The sequence below is a fragment of the Mus musculus genome, chromosome 12 (genome assembly GCF_000001635.26).
Source record: "Mus musculus strain C57BL/6J chromosome 12, GRCm38.p6 C57BL/6J".
Classification (NCBI taxonomy): Eukaryota; Metazoa; Chordata; class Mammalia; order Rodentia; family Muridae; genus Mus; species Mus musculus.
The window spans coordinates 29,158,055-29,174,776 of NC_000078.6; the positions used below are offsets into that span (position 1 = coordinate 29,158,055).

The 16,722-nt window shown below is 46.4% G+C and overlaps 1 long non-coding RNA gene across 1 annotated transcript in view; it reads left to right on the top strand.

Annotated features, from left to right (window-relative positions):
- The window catches only part of Gm31333 (predicted gene, 31333), a 57,840-nt gene that overhangs the window by 16,126 nt on the left and 24,992 nt on the right, over positions 1-16,722 (top strand). The window contains exons 2-3 of the long non-coding RNA NR_154987.1: positions 5,748-5,793; positions 8,138-8,262. This is a non-coding gene — a long non-coding RNA (predicted gene, 31333). The remainder of the gene's footprint in view (positions 1-5,747; positions 5,794-8,137; positions 8,263-16,722) is intronic.

Genomic DNA, 16,722 nt, shown 5'->3' on the forward strand with positions numbered 1-16,722 from the left:
TCAGCCTGCATTCTGCTCTCACCAGAATAGCCTTGTAAACATCAAATTTGGAGGAAGGGAAGGGAATTATGTTAATCATGTTCCTGAGAGCACTCAAGCAAAGGGCTGTTTATTGAAAATATTGACAGGATGGAGGAAGTTGTCTGAGTGATCACTTCTGCAGCTTTTTGGGAATGTCACCGAGGGTGTCACCGTGGGAATGGGAAGCCTCTCCTGGCCGATCACGACATGCTTTGGCAGATGGAAGGTGTGTGCACAGGGATGTGAAGGGCAGCAGTGAAGGAACTTTTGTCAGCAGATGGGGGAAGCACCTTCAGAGGGTCCCGGCGGATGCTGGTGGAGCTGCCAATGTCACCCTACCCAGGGTAGTGGTGGCTAGGCCTCAGCAGGAAATGATGGAGGTCACTCAGATATTCCTCTGACTGTGGGATTCTGGGAGGTGGATCCTGAAGAGGCCCCTTCAGCCTCAGACCTGAATCTCCAGGATTTCTTACCACCTACTGGCTCCTTCCAGCTTTACTGAAAGCATTTGCAAACTTGTTCTGGCGGGGGGGGGGGGGGTCCTGAACCCTGGTGATAAAGACTGGACACAGCTCTGTGATGGCTATTCTTGATTGCCAACTTGGCCACCTCTGAAATGAACTAAAACCCAAGAGGTTGTGTACTCCTGTGAAAGATTTTTTTCTCCAATTACTTGAAGTGGAAAGTCCCACTTTTAATCCAAATCTTTCAAGCTGGGAAGGTACACCTTAATCTGGGCCACACCTTGTGCCAGAAACCTATATAAAGGACATGGAGGAAGGAAGATTTTGCTCTTTGCCTGCTTGCCCTTGCTCTAGTTGGCAAGTCCATTCCTTCACTGGCATTATAGACTACTTCCTTGGGATTCCATCATATACTGAGAACCAGCTGAGATATCCAGTCTCATGGATTGAATAACTATTAGATTCTTGGACTTGTCCTTAGTAGACAGCCATTGTTGGACTTGCTGAACCACAACCTGTAGGCTACTATAGTAAATCCCATATATATATATATATATACGTGTACGTGTGCGTGTGCGTGTGCGTGTGTGTATGTGTTTCATTCTATCAGTCTGGTCTTCTAGAGAACCCTGCTTAATACACACTCTAACTATGTGTATGTTGAATGGCCCTGTCAGTTAATACTCAGTGGAGAGTCAAGGAGAGCTTGAGGTCTGTAGCCTGCAATCCACTTTACCTCCAAGGAGAAGGAAAGTGTCTAGAGTCAAGCTTTGCATCTGGGCCTCCTACCTGCCAATGGACATTGCTGCTATTGGCAGTTAAGAGCATAGCCTTGAGGATGAGCTAGTCTGGATTTGAAACCTGGATTCTGACCTGGGGAGGTGTAGTCATCATGCTAAGACTCCTTGGATGCAAGAGTGGATGGGAGTGAAGGGCACAGGATTGTGGAACTCACTGGCCTGCTGCATGTGGCGCTCCATGCTGAATACATGGTGGTTTTCAGTCTGACATCACTACGTATGCTGTCCATGCAGCAGTTCTTTCATGGCTGGGAAACGCCTTGAGAAAAGATGGCTGGAGTCAACGTGAGCATGAATGGATTCCCCAGTGGCAGCAAATGCAGGCTACTCAGAGCTGGAGAGTGGAGTGGATGGTAGGAAACTCCTGGACAGATGGCTTCCAAGCTCTTCTGTTTCCCTCTCATCCTGATTGGAGTCTGCTTGGTTGCCTTTCTCTGCAGGGCTCTATGTTGCTGTGTGTATAGATAAAGAAAGATGATCCCTGGTCCCAGATTTTTACACCCTTTGGACTTCCATACTGGTCAGAGAATCTAAGGTATCCCTGAAAGTCTATGGCCCTCCTGGGTTCAGGCATCAAAGCAGTAGACTTTAAGTTCCTGCCCTTTGGGTCTTGTATCTCTGGACAGATTAAAATGGCTCACAGAGTTAGGGCCTTGCAGAGGACTCTGCTCACAGTCATTTATATGACTAGAGCCTTGGCTTACATGGTACATCCTATCTCCACTGCAGTGAATTCTCTGGTGTGGTAGTATATACTTGTAATCCTGGAGCTGGGGAAGTGGAGACAGGAGAATACCATTGACTGACCAGACAGAGTAACTTACTTGACAAAGGGGCTTCTGAAGAAAGACATTTGAGGCTCTCCACTAACCCCTCCGTGTACATGTGCCTTCTCCTCTGCCCTTCACATACACATATACATGTATATGCACATGTACTCTCCACATGTACATTCACATTTACACAAATGGGCACACATGTACATATGTACCCATGCGTATCTACATGTGTATCCATATACACAAAACACATGTACATGTACACTCTTATACATGTGCGTACACATATGTACATATACACCCTCATACAAGCATGCACATGTTTATGTACACCCATGCACAGCTGCATGTACACCCACACACATGCTCACACACATATATACACTCACATACACAGATATACATATATACATTTACATATCACAATATATGCATTTGTATCCACACATACACATGTACATGTGTATCTTTCAAACACACATGTGCATGTATCCTCCCTCATACACATGTACATGCATGCACAATGCATGTTCACCCATACATGCGCACATTCATGTATAGTGCACATGCACACATACATGTTCACCCATTCACATGTACATATGTGCACATACATGTATATAGTCACACACATTCACACACATGTAAAAGATCTTTTGAAATCCTCTGTGTGGGAACTTTCTCAAGAGAGAAAATTGTGGGAGTTGGCTAACAGAGCTCTTAGGATTTAGGACATATTTAATATTTTGTTCTTGGGATTCTATGTAGAAATCTTCGATGGGAACAAAGGCATCTCAACTTAGCAAAACCTTGGGCAAGCAAACCTGCCTTTGGAACCCAGGCAGGAGAGGTGACACAATGTCCCCTGAGAGCTGGAAGGTTCCTGGGCTAGGGTGAAATCTGATCACTGGCAGCTGTTGTCTGGAGCCCCAGGGCTTGCAGAGCCCACCTCTTGCTGGGAGCTCTCCTCCCAGTGGGGTATCCCTGGGGGCTCTGGTGGGGGGGCAGCTCCCCTGAACTAACAGGTCCCTAAGGGTGCAAGCATGGTTGATAGTTGTTTCCCTACCACACACTGCTGTGGTTCCCTCAGCCTTTACAGGACACCCTCCACTTACTCTGGTTAAACCTTGATCCGCTGCCTTTGGGGCCAACCATCCTCTAGCACCTGAATTCTGCTGGACCTGCCAGGCAGCTGCATAATGGAGGCTGAGCCTGACTTAGGCCAGACATCTCGGTTGTACAGGTGCTCTCTGCTGCACCTGCTGATGCTTAGGGACACTCAGGAGTCCAGTAGAGACTATTTGGTGACAGAGTGGAGACAAGGGCTTCTCACCTAGATCTTACAGACTCTGGACTGATTTTCAGAGTTCTGTTTGTTTTGTTTTACTTTTTTTTTTTCTTAGTTTTTCCACTATGACACAGGACTTGTATTTTGACATTTTGCTGTGTGAGACTCTGTCCCTAGAGCCATCTTTAAGCTGAGTGTCACATAACCCCCTCTCTTTCTTTTGCAACTGCTCTCTGGGGGAGGGGAAGGGACTCAACCCCTCACCAAACAGGAGTAGGCAGGCCCATTAAGCCTGTCTTTGTTGAATGTGCCCTGGGTTTGCCCTACTCTCAGGGACCTCTCCTGGCCTCCCACCAAGCAGCTCTGACTCTGGCAGCAGGCAACATGCTGTGTACAGGTGTGGGCCAGCCCTCTGTAAGCTGCCGGTTCCACTGGAACCCGAGGCTGACAACTTTTCTCAGGTGTCTGTTGCATGGCAGGAAGTATTTGTCACCTTTCTATTTGCCATCTCAATCTTGTCCCCACAATGGAGCTTGTAATTTTATCCCTAGGGAGATAGGATTCAGAGTGATTAATAAGCTATCAGACTTGGAGGGTAGCACATGCTGCGACATGCATAGATAGATAATCCGCGTCCAAAGTTACAGTGCTTAGCATAGCTAGCCAACAGGGTACCACCGACTCCCAGTTCTTCAAACAGAAACCAGAGATGTGCTGGTATACCTTGGGTCCCTTCACCCTTGCCCCCTGACCCATCCCGTCATCTAAACCCCTTTGCTCCAAAGCTATTGTGATCTAGACACTCCTTGCACTGTGTTCTCTATACCGGGCTTATATCCAGTCGGGACCAGGGCTGGACTGTGGTTCTCTCTACATTGACATTTCTGCCTCTTGTAACACGGGTTACATCGCTTCTCAGCATCAGACCCTTCCTCACTGCTGGCCTAAGGTCACTATGAGCTTTTCAGCACTGTAGGCCCCTCCCCAGCATGTCCAGCTAGTTGCTCCCACCTGGCCTTCATCTACCAACACTTAGGCTCCTCAGTGTCTTTTAAATGTTTGCTCTTACTTTCCTTTTCATCTCTTTCCTTTTCTAGCATTTTTCTTGTCTGGCTGAGTCATTGCCTTCATGTGTGTGAGTGTGAATCACTTCCAAAGGACATACCTTCCCATGGCTGTGTTTCCTGGAGAGGTGATGGTCCCAGGAGCCAGTATCAACCTAGAAGTAATTTCCTGCCCAAAGCTGGTACCTCAACCCCTGGGGTGATGTCTTTCCAGGGCCTCTGATACCCCCAGGGGTGATATCATCCTAAGGCCAATGCCACCCCTAGAGCTGATGTCACCTCTAGAGAGGATCCTCCCCCAAGTAGATGATGTCTGAGAACTTCAGTTCACAAAGAGACAATTAGATTAGGTAATATGAAATTATGTTGATAGACTTAAAAAGATCAAATCTTGGCAACTTATTGCCGTTGATCTTAAGATGAATTTGTGTATTAATATCACTCTCTCCCCTCACATTTCTTCACCTTTCCCCATGCCATTTTGACTACTTTGAGAGTTCTCAGCTGTGAAGCGATCCAAGTGTCACCTCAGTTTTTACAGTGAGGGGGATCTGTATAATTAATGCAATTCACTGTTGACCTCAAATAAACCAGGTTCTGAGGGAAGGAGATGAATGCCAGGTGCCAGGGAAGTCCTCTCATGGCTCATTGGGAAAGCACTGGGAGGTGCAGGGGTCCAAATCAGGTGAAGGTGGCTTTGGGATTTGGATCTGAGATTTCTCCTATGGGTCTGGGCTTGCTCGTTTCCTACACGTAGGGTGACCTTTCCTCCAGTCCAGGCCTCTTTTGTACCTACTTCCCAGAGGCGATTACTAATAATCACCCTTGCTGTCAAGTATTGTGATTTGGGAAAGAAAGTGTTGAGTTGCTTAGCTCCCAGTGTCAGACTTCGTCCTGCCTTGTCTCTTCCCCATGTAGGAGGCTGTGCCTCAGCTTATTCAGGCCAGCACTGGAGACTCATGGGGACCTGTTAGTCAGTCTTGCTGGCTGGTGCTGGGGACTTACAGATGATCCCTTCCATGGGGTGAGATCTTCAGAGCTGGAAGGTTCTCCAGTGGAAGGGTGGCTGTTGTGATGGTTAACATTAGATGTCAAGTTGCCCGAATCACTTCAGGGAGAAGCCTTCAGACACATCTAGGTGGAATTGTCAAGACTGGTTTGGCCTCTAGGCATGTCTGTGAGAGGATTTTGATTAGGATAGATGAAGTGGAAACACCTGGAATGCAGGCAACATTTCTTGGGTTGGGGTCTTGAACTGTGTATGTAAGTAGAAGTGAGCTGAGTACCAGCATTCATCTCTCTGCTCCCTGACATGACATTTTTGCCTCAAGCTCCTGTTGCCATGACTCCCCACCATGATGGACTGCACCCTTGAAGGTAAGCCGAAACAAACCTCCTTAACTTACTTTTCTCTTGATGTCTTATCACAGACAGAGGAAAAATAGCAGTTGCCAACCATGCAAAAGGAAGACTGAGAGTCCTGGTGTGACCCATGGCTGCAACATTGTATATATGTTGTCAAAATGGCCGCCTGGTTCCATGAGGGAGCTTCAAGAAGACATCAGGAAAAGTCTCAACTTTAGGATTTGGGGGAAAGAGAAACAGTGAAAGGCTATGTTTTAGTATGTGTTGATGGTGTGTATGGGACCAAGCAAACGAATATAAATAAAAAAAAACCCTCTGATAGATATCTAAGATGTCAGATAAGAACATCTCTCTCTCTCTCTCTCTCTCTCTCTCTCTCTCTGTATGTGTGTGTGTCTGTCTGTCTACCTCTCCCTCTCCCCTCTCCTTCCCCAATCTTCTCTCCCTCTCTCTCCCTCCTCCCACATCTCTTTCACATTCACCTACCTGTAGAGGTTGCTCTGATCATAAACCCTGTCTCCTCTTTGTTTTCTACAGATATTCTACAGATGTATGTATGTATGTATGTATGTGTGTATGTGTGTATGTATGTATGTATGTATGTATGTATGTATGTATGTATGTATGTATGTATGTGTGTGTATGTATGTGTGTATGTATGTATGTATGTGTGTGTATGTATGTATGTATGTATGTGTGTGTGTATGTATGTGTGTGTATTTATGTATGTATGCATGTGTGTGTATGTATGTATGTATGTGTGTATGTATGTATGTATGTGTGTGTATGTATGTATGTGTGTATGTATGTATGTATGTATGTTTGTGTGTATGTATGTACACATTTACTTGTAGATACACTAGGTCTCTATTGCCAGTTCTTATAAACATAAAGGACTGCATAATATCCCAGCTCTCCCTTCCAGATGCTGACCTGTCTGAGGCAATCCTGTGATCAAACACCATACTTCAAAAAATCATCACGTTATTCTTTGAAGCTCAGGCTCATGGTCTTCCAACACAATTAATTGGAATAACAGCACAAAAGATGACTAAAAGTGAAGAAAATCCCAGTGGCAAGTGTTAATGTGATAATTAAGCTCACTAATTAGCAATGCCTAAGGACCCAAGCTTCAGTTACTCATTCCAGAGACTGAAAGACAGGAGGGTTTTGAGAGCTGGTGTTCTTGTTACCCAAGTCATCAGTGGGAGTGTGTCTGAAACACTAAGAGTTGTATCTCGTGGTTGGCCTTAGCTTAGCCACAGTAGTGTCAACAACCATGAAGACACTACTGGAAAGCAGGTCTTCATGAAAGACCATCTATGTAAGGTTGGCGCATGTTCATGTTTGGGGATTGCCTTAATTGATGTAGGAAGACCCAACCTGAAAGTGTGTGGGTGTGTTGGGGGGGTTACCATTCTGTAATTTTTGACTCTGGACTGCATAAGCATATAGAAAGCTAGCTGAGCACCAGGCGTCTACACATGCATTCCTACTTCCAGAGTGTAGATGCAAGCTGAGCAGCCAGCTTCCTGCTTCTGCCTACAGGCTTCATGCCCTGCCTCCGACCTGTTGTCATGGCTTTCCCAATGTGGTGGACTGTATCCACCTGGAACTTTAAGCCCAGATCAACCCCTTCCCTCTTACATTGTTTTTGTCAGGGTATTTTATCCCAGCAATGAGAAATAAACCAACCATCCCCTTAGTGGCCCCTGGCCTAGGTAGCAGTCTCTCCAGGGCTGCATGTTAGCATCCCAAGTCACCCATGGATAAACATGGAAAGTGTGACAGCTTTACAAAAGAGCTTGGCAAGCCTTTCCCATAAGGCTCCGTACACATAGCAACTGCTCTAGCTGACTCCGGAATGACTCTAATATTCTGCAGCAGTGCGAAACCTGCAGTCCTCATGCATAAGTCCATGGGCTGAGTTTCTGTAATATGTACACACACAGGCAGAGGTCTTACTGTGATGACCTGGGTCTACATGGATGACTAATACTGAGAACTTAAGATATAATCTAGATAGTGCCCATATGCAAATATACCAATCCTTCCACAATCCTCAGAGAAAATGCATTCATACACACTGACTGGCTACCTATGGTTATCATTTGGTTAATGGCGAAATTAACTTTCAAGCCTAAGTAATACACCTAGTATCAGAGCTCTGCAAGACTGTCCACCTTTTGACTCTCTCTCTCTCTCTCTCTCTCTCTCTTTCTTGCTGTCTGTCTGTCTGTCTGTCTGTCTGTCTGTTTGCTGTCTACCTCTCTCCCTCCCCCTACATCTCTTTCACATACACCCACCTATAGAAGATGCTCTGATCATAGCCCTGTCTCTTCTTTGTTTTCTACAGATATTAGAAGACCTTCATCTTCTTTGGGGCATAAAGCAACAAGTGCAACTTTGTTTCTGATTCATCTCCCCACATCAGCAAGAGAACAATCATCAGTATTTACTATGTACCAGGCTCTAATCTGGGTAATGTCTACTGTTAAATATCAAGTGTACACTAGCCTCATGGGGCCTTCCAAACCCCAGGTTTCAAGCAGGGACCAGGATCAGAGTGCAGACACGTTCAAAGTTACATTCTTAGTAAGCCATAGAGGTAGAGTTTCAGTCCTGGGCAGATGCCTCTGGGTTGTATGTTTTCCTAGACTGCCCTCTGCAGAGCGTGCCAGAGAGGAGACTGGTAGAACTCTGCTCTGGTCAGTGAGAGCTGTTGGCATTTTTTTTTCTGTCTAATAACTTCATGCTTCAATCCAATTACTTTGGCATCATTAGGATTGTGACTGCTGTTTTTGTTGGTGCCACTCAGTGCCAATTACTTCTGTTGCTGATATTCATGTTACCCAGGCAAGCCTTGCAGGCTGTACTGCTTGCTGCTAGGGACAAGCCACACTTCCCTGTGGACCTCAGTAGTTGCCATAAGAAAAATTACAAGGTGATAAAATGCCTTTGAGGTTTTAGTTTTCAGAGCTTATTTAGAGTTAGAATTAATGCGCTGAGCAGGTCTGAACACATATGCACACATGTGTACACAAACACAGATGTACACACATGCACACAATTCACATATATGCATACTCATGTATACATATGCACACATGCACACAGCACATGCATACCATCATGGTGACTTTGCTAAAGTGCCAAAGAGTAGGATGCTGACAAAAGAACTCTTAACACAATAGTCATTTCAACGAGAAAGGGACAGAATCAATTCTGTGAGTACATAGAACAATGTAGCTGTTCCTGTAGCCTTATTCCTTACAAAATGGTTCGAGCATGGAAAAAATGGCCAAAATGCTAATAAAGCAGGATTAGTGGTGGCCAGATACCATGAATGACCCTGTCCTAGGGCACAAGCAGGGATTCTAAGGTTGGTCCCTGCTGTCAGGAGATGTGGGCTGAGTACCCTGACACTATGCAGGCATGTATACCTGCACTGTGCTTCATGGTTCAATACATAAGCTCCTTTCACCTTACAACAAACCCTATATCACTTTATTTCACAGTTGGGGAAACTGAGGTCTAGAGTAGTAGAGTGGTTTGTTTCTCTTACTATATTCCAGATTAAACTCCAGGTCCATAATTTGAGTGTAAGTGTTTGGACAGCAACTTTTGTTGTTAACTTTTTATTTGGTCTGATTTGGTTTCTATAAAATGATATCAGTGTAAATAAAGGTAGAACCAGAAGCCTGGGCTGACTTGGGAAGGTGACTTGGGTCACTGGATAGAATTCAGGATGGCTTTGCTGTGTACATTGTGCAAATATGGTCTCATAGGGATGAGTGTGGCTGAATTAGCTGGTGGGTGCCTCTCTGAAGGTTGGACATTCCTTGAGCTGGGTGGGTGGCTTGTTCTTGCCCAGAGCCTAGGTGATATTCAAGTAATTTATCTCTTTATACCATATTCCCCACTGTGATTCTGGTTTGCCCAGCAGTGTGGCTCTAGAGTGGGGCCATGTGGCCTGGAAAGAGAAATTGCCTGTGAAGTTCTGGGTCAGAGCAGACAGTTTCCAAAAAGAGAGGTGACCTGGGCTTTTCCACAGAGAATCAGGAAGAAGCTAAGGATGTGGTAATAAAATCCACAGTCTTCTGTGGGTCTTCTAAGTACAATCTGTCCCTTTATCTCTTGTCCCTCTGGAGGACACCCACTAGGACTTCAGCCATTGGCACTGGGGACAGCTGGAGCTGTTTCCGAGCTTCATCGCTCTTGTGCTGTTGAGCCAAATCTTTTCCTAGATGTTCACACCTCCCCGTTCTCTTACTTGGCGGCAGGTATTCACAGCTCTCCAGGCGCCCTCTCTAGAGGAGCATGGAGTGCCAGCTCTCTCCATCAGCTCTGTGGTAAGGTGGGCCAGCAAGGAGGAGAAACAGCAGATGTCCATGACAAGCATCACCTGCCATACTCAGGTGCTATCTTCCCTGGTCTCTCACCACTGTTGCTACGTGCTTGCTTTTCTGAGCTCAAATGCACCAGGTTTTAAATGTCTTCAGGCACAGAACTAATTATCACATCTTTTTGAGTCTCATTCCTCAGGGACTCGAAAGCTGACACACTGACAGGCATCCATCACACTACCTACATTCTCCACACCAGCAAGGGTCTGCCTTAATGGACCACTAGGTTTTCAAGGCAAGAAGACTGTATGAAGATGTTTTCAGCTGGGGGATGAGATGGAAATACTATTGCAGCAGAGCCTACTGATGCCTCATGAGCTTCACCTGTATGGCAGGTATCTCTTCCACATCCATGGAAGCAGTTTGGGGGGGTCCCAGATGTCTTGCTTGGGGTGCTCTCTCCTGATCCTTCTCATGTTGGATTTCATCTAGAACAGTGGTTCACAACCTGTGGGTCATGACCCCCTTGAGGACTGAATGGCCCTTTCACAGTGGTTGCATATTAGATATTCTGCATATCAGATATTTAGATTATGATTTATAACAGTAGCAAAATTACATTTGTGAAATAGCAACAACATAATTTTATGGTTGGAGGTCACCATGAGGAACTATATTAGAGGGTTGCGGCATTAGGAAAGTTGAGAACCACTGACCGTGAATCTCTTGTGCTCAGAACTTGGCTACCTCTGCACAGAAATGGAGGACAAAAGCCTCAAGCATATTCCTGTCATTTCTTCTGGAAATAGGAACAAGACTAGGTTGGGGTGCAGAGGAGGAAGGTTGGGAGTCCAGACGGGTACAGCAATGGCCAGGAAGAGCACTAAGTCAGACACAGCAAGGTAGCCTATTTTCATTATTCTCCAAACTACACACGTGCTCATGCTGTGGTCACCGAACTGTTGGTACTTGGGGAATCATGGGGCGTTATAGGGAGTATTCCAGAGAAACAGGATGGGTAGGATGTGTGCTTAGGCATGTGGTTCATCCTTGGCTTGGGAGGGTCAACTTGATGGGCTCTGGGCTTGAGATGGTATGAAAGTGTTCCCATACCAATGTTGGTTCTTCCTTTTTCTCTCTGCACACAACTTGAACTGTCAACTTCTTCTTACACCACCAACGTTGTGACTTTCCCCAACTGTAGGCTGAGGTGAGTGTTAGGATTAGGACGGGAGAGGCTAAGATATAAATGGTCAGTAAGTCAGGTGTGTATCACAGATTTTCAGTTTATGATGTTTATAACCTAACAAAGTTTGATTGGGTTGGAAAGCCTCTGCATCTGGAAAGAGATTTATTCTAGAAATGTGTATACAGATGGGCAAGTCCAGAGTGCTCTGAATGGCCTGGCAGAAGGGCCAGGGCTGTGGGCCAGGTCAGGTCATCTGCTGTGGAATTCCTCTTATTTCAGGGACCTATGACTTTGTTCTGTGTAGGCCTTCAATTGTGCCATGATTTGCATCTTAAATTTGTCTTGGAATTTATTTTCTACTCTGAGGTATGGGAAGTGGAATTCACTTCATGGTGGTGTAACATTGCAGCCCTGGGAGTGTTGGGACTAGGTCATCATCAGGTTGATGCCTATATTGAGTCCTGGTAGTTTTATAGGAAAGGGGAGAGAGACCAGAAGATACGCATAAGCTCTCAGTTCCTCACCATCCAACATTGTGCCTCCTTGAGACTTTGCCAGCGAGAAGCTGTCACCAGATGACCCTGGATCTTTCACCTCCAGAAGTTGAACCTCTTTTCTTTATAGGGCTACCTAGTCTGTGGTTTTGTGTCACTAAGAGAAGAAATGGACTGTCTGGATGAGGCCTCCCACTATTGGGATGGGCAATCCCCCTTTACTTGCTATTTGCCAAGTCATCTGCCTTAGTCACTCTTCTGGTGGTCAGAACACCTGACAGGGACAGCTTCGGGGAGGGGCTTCTTTTGGCTCACATATAGGAGGTAAGGTTTTTCTGGGAAAAGTGGGACAGTGCAGCCGCATGGCCCTGGAGTTCTATGCCAGTGGGTGACCACAATGTATCACAGGAGGAATCTGCCAGCAGAGGACTACATCAGACATAAATCACATATTGGTTGTTGGTGAAAATACAGGGATCAGAGGCTGGTGCGAATCTGAGGCAGGGAGCTGTGCACACCTACACATTAGCCAGTGGAGCTGTTCTGCAGATATTTTGGTCAAATATTATTTGGGATGTTTCTGTGAGGCAGGGGGTTTGGGTGATGCTGTGGGTTTTATTGTTTTGCTTATTGATTGATTGATTGATTGATTGATTGATGTATATGGGTGCAGTATGTATGTATGTATGTATGCCCATATCTGTGTTTGTACATATGCACATGCATGTGTGTGTGCACGTATATGAATGCATGTAGAGACCACAGGCTGACACCAGATGTCTTCCTCCATTACATCACTCAGTTGACCTCAGAGCTTACTGATTTGGCTAGTCTTAGCTTGCTACAGGGGTTCCCTTTCTGTTTGCCAATCACTGGCCTCCCATGTGAGCTACCCCTCCTTGAATCTACATAGGTTTTGGGACTCTGACCTTCTGGTCCTCACATTTATTATAATAAGTAGGTGCTTTACTCCCAGTGGGATCTCCTAGCTCTTCCTCTGGTTTGAATGTGAAATGTCCCCAGAGGCTCATGTGTTTCAACATGCTAGGGCTTGGAGAGACCCTAAGGGAGGCTGCAGGGCTGTGTGCAACAGAACATTGGAGAGGGCTACAGGGTGGTGAAGGGCATAAGGAACAAGCCAAGGATGTATGGAGATGATGTGTGTAGGTATCCTCCAGGCCTAGGACTGCAGTTCCCAAAAGAAACCAGTTTCTACCCTCTCACCATCTCCTGAGCCAGCAACTACACTTGGGTAGGAACCCATGTCCCAAGCCCTCTCTGTGGAGCAAGGGCTGCATTTCTCTCTCCTCAGTGGTCAGCACCTGTAGGCTTCTGGTCTTCTTCTATGCATGTGAATGGCTGTAGAGTCTTTTTGCTGGTGACTGGCTGCATTTCCTTTCAGAACCATCACTCACGTATTTACTAAATGAGACCCTTCTCTCAGAAGGATGACAATGCCCTGCCATGATGCCAATTGGTGCTTCCTCCTGCAAGGGTAGAGCTTCCAAGCTTCTGCATTCGAGTGGTCCTCCCAAGGACTGTGGAGGTTTTGTGGCAATTACAGTCCTGACCCTTGATCCCCTCTGAGCTGTGAGCTGTGCTGAGTTTCAAAATGAACTACAGCCCATCCCTGACGTAACCGGCCCCTCTGAGGGGGGTTCCTGAGAGAGTGGCTATACTCAACTTGTGTTTGTCATTGTCAGGGCGAGAGGGAATGCTTCCTTCTTTATGTGAACTTGGCTTAGAGTCTGAAGTCTTGCTGGGTCTTTCACCCAGTGTCTCTCTAGTGAGATGCATGCTAAATAACAAGTTATATATGATTAATTATAACTAAGTTGATCTCTTTCTTTCACAGATACTCAATCTAAATATTTACCAAGAATTCTGTTCTAATATGCATTGTCCACATTAATAGTATTTCTTCTTTTAAGAAAAAGTGAGATTGTTTTCATCCAGAATCAGCTATTATGTGAAGTCTGATCAGCATGTGATGTGTCATACACATTTCCCATGCTTGGGATGACAGGTAAACTTCTGGTCAGCTGTAGAGAAGACACTTGGTCTTTGTGGAGTGTACCGGAGCCTCTGAGGATGCTGGCCTTTGTGCCACGCCCACCCCAGCTTGTGTTCGTGGTCAGAGGAGGCCTCCGGGGATCCCAGGGATGTGAGTAGATGCTCTGGCCTCCTATGTGCTCCCGTTTGGAACAGAGCTTCCCTGTGCAGCCTGGGAATGTGTGAGCCCTGGAACTCAGTGCTGGTAGGCTTGCCGGGGCTGGTCTCTGAGACAGAGTGCCAAGCCCATGGCTGCTCTCCTGGTCCTTCTTTGCTTGGGGCACCTTAGTAAGCTCAGCTGTGGCATCAAACCCTCCTATGTGGAAGCTAGGCTCTGGGGAGTCTTTATGCTTTAAGCCAGGTGGAACAGCTCCTTCCCTCTGCCAGGAGTGTCCCCACACGCATTTGTTACACTGGTAAGAGAAGTCAGCTTGACTGGTTTTGGGGGTGTCTAAAAAGGATTCCCTGAAGACTAGAGAAGACAGCCATCCATGTCTTCTTTTTATTCTGTGCTGCCATGAACACACTGCTATCTATGGCTTTGCCATTCTGAGGGTCCTATACACGAGGGCAGATCAGGAGCCAGGCATGGAGAAAAGGCCTGTGTCCTTCAGAACTTGGTTGAGTTGTTCTCTGCTTAATCCCAGGGCTGGGCTGTTCCCTCCCTGAGAATCCCAGCCAGCTCTATAGCTTTTGTGGGAGGGCTTCTCTAGCCTACTCCCTGATTCCTAGGGCTGGACAGATACTTCCTCACAGTGCCCCACTCTCCTACTGGAGGGTGATGCTCATCTGCGGAGCCTGCTCTTTTTATTCACCATATTTACTTATTTATTTTTCATGGAGACATATGTAGGGCTGTATGAGCACACATGCACCAAGTAGGTGCCATGACCAGTAGAGGACATCAGATCCTCTGGAACCAGAGTAAGAGATCCTTGTTAGATACCGGTGGGTGCTGGGAAATAAGAACAGTAGGTACTCCTAATATCTGTGGCATCTCTCCAGCCCCTAGGTCTGTTCTTTTTGTGTGTATAGATTCCCTGACACGTACCCAAAGAGGTCAGCAGATTTCTGCTTTAAAGCCCAAGAAGCTGCACCTTTAACAATCAGTCCCTGGGATTCTGAAACTGTTCTTTGTTTTTGTTTGTTTGTTCGGGTTTTGTTTGTTTGTTTGTTTGTTTGTTTTGTTTTGTTTTTTGTTTTTATCATTGAAAATATGGAAATTTCTGGCTCAACCCCCTCCTACTGACCGTACCTGAGACCACACAAGCCTTGGCTGTCCAGTACTCCCCCAGACAGGGTAGTCCATATAGAGAAATGACAGTAGAGTCATAATGCCGTGACAGCTCCACAACCAAGAGCAGTCCAGGGAAAAGCGCCAGTGATGAGGGGCAAGGTTGACTTTGGACAAAGAGACAGAGAGAACATTGTGCTCCGTGGCCCTACGGAGTGAGCAAGGAGTGGGCTGGTGGATGTAGGGACTGGAAGCCACTCTCTCTGGGAGCAACGACCTATGCAGCCTGATAACCTTAATGCCCAGTGTGAAGCAGACTGAGGAGAAGCCTTGAGAAAACTTGACATCACATGGGATAGAAACCATCAGCATGTGCCTGTGGACAGTTGCATGTGCCAGATAATAGGAATGAGCTGCATAATAATAATAATAATAATAATAATAATAATAATAATAAATGATGTTATTATAAATAGACAGTTTAGTTATCAATGTAACATATTCTGTGCATCATTGGTGTGTGGACCCTGGTTATGTAGGAGGCTGTACTGCCTGTACACTCCCTCACACTCTGCACACTAACTGCCCCAGGAGCTGCAGCTCCTCTGAACTGAATGCCATGCTCCTTGCCTGGCCCTTCTGCAGAAACCCTACCTACAGCCTGCATTTCTCTCTTTTTGCTGCTTCCACCGTGATGCCCAGGTCTGGGATGGCTTTTTCTCTGGATGAGATCCCTGCAGATTACTCACTATGGGGTCCCGAACAGCGCAGGGTCTCAGGAGCTCTTCCCTGTAGTGGACCTGAGGGATGAGCAAGGGAAAGTTCCATCCCCGGTAGCCAGGCCCATGCAATGAGGCCCAGAGACTGGTAGAATGTCGGGCTATTAGTGGAGGGGCTTGTTGGGGTGGACTCAGAGTACCAGTTGCCCAGAAGTGAGTGAGTAAGGGGTTAGGTGGTGGCTAAGTGTATATGTGCCTGTTTCCAGTTTCTCTTTGAGAACAAAGTCTGGCAGATCACAGGTCTGGCTGGCTTGAAAGGCAGGATCTGGCATGGATCTCAGGTGAATGCACCCTTGTTCCTGCTTTGTATCCTATTGACTAAAACCCAAGAAAGCCACATTTATTCCTGCTGTCCCATGGTCTCCTGGTATCACCACATGGGATCAGTGAATCACAGGTCAGTGGCTCCAGACTCTGCTTTGCACCCACCTTGTTGGCTCTTAGTCTTTCAGAGGGGAGTTTAGCAGACATGACGGACTTACAAAAAAAGGTTGGAGTCATCACTTGGGTCTCGGGCGGTTCTGCTGCCTGAATGTTTTCTTCACGGGGGAGTGTGGGAGAGACTTAGACTCAAGCCTGAGGACCACTTAGGTTAGAAAGGAGTATGTTTGCTCAAGCCCCACTGTGGAGATCACAGTCACACTTAGGATGGTGCGACAAGCAAGAACCCTTTCCTGTGTGGAGGGAGAATGGCACGGCATGGCCCTCCTCCTCCCCTCCTTAGTTCTGGTTTTGGTGGGACATGAGGAACGTTAAGTGGTGTCTTGGGACACTGTCTCCAAGTGTGAAGAGAGAACTCAGACTGTCTGAGTAGTGAGTGTTTCCTTGACAACCATGAAAACAACAT